Genomic DNA, 993 nt, shown 5'->3' on the forward strand with positions numbered 1-993 from the left:
AAATTGACAAACTTCTCAATGAGATGGTCCCCAAATTAATGCCTTTCCTCCTCTCCCTGACAGCTGTCCCTGTGTCAAACAGAAAACCTCATCCAAAGCATGTGACACACTTAAATTTGTCTCATGGAATATAGCAGAGTAGGTCTCCAAGCATAACAATCCCAAGGTTTTGGATTACCTAAGAGCCCATGAGGTGATTTTTATTCAAGAAACCTGGGCCATCCCAAAAAATCTATCTAAACAGGTATTTGATAAGTGACATCCCTGCAGAGTCTAATAAAGGAAAGGGCAGACCTAAGGCTGGTTTGGCAATATTGATATGTACGGCCCTCCGAATAACCATCAAATGGATTTCCACTTGTGGGAAAATAGCAGTGGTCGGTTATATAGAATTTGAAGTAAAGCACCTTTTGTTAATTGGTTTAAGGGCATAGATTTTCAATATTCCTTATCAAATGCCAGTAAAACCTGCTCGCCTCTAAATTTCGGCTTGAATTTCAAATTCCCCAAAAGCGCTAGGTATTTGGAAAATATTGACAGGTTTTTTCGAGAGCCAGATTTAATTGCTTACCATCTGCAGTTTTAGATGGGTGCTACTGTGCCCCTGTAATGAAGAAGAAATTGAATCTATTAAGCATGTTCTCATCACATATAACTTTTGTAGGGATGAGTGTACCAAACTCCTTGGTCCTGTAATGAGCAACTTTCTTGGCAGGACCTCAGATTGGTACTTAAAACGTCTCCTACAGGATACAAACAAGTCCATTACAAAGATAGTGGCTAAGTTTCTTTTTTCTGCACAAAGAACATGCAAGCCAATTCTTTCCCTTTCCATAAAATTGGGCTTTTAAGATATATTCTGTAAATTTTAAATGTTTTTATATGTTTTATGAGTTTTGGTGGGTCTGTGACCGCATAATAAATTATTATTATTATTATTATTATTATTATTATTATTATTATTATTATTATTATTATTATTATTATTATTAT

The sequence above is a fragment of the Sceloporus undulatus genome, chromosome 1 (genome assembly GCF_019175285.1).
Source record: "Sceloporus undulatus isolate JIND9_A2432 ecotype Alabama chromosome 1, SceUnd_v1.1, whole genome shotgun sequence".
Classification (NCBI taxonomy): Eukaryota; Metazoa; Chordata; class Lepidosauria; order Squamata; family Phrynosomatidae; genus Sceloporus; species Sceloporus undulatus.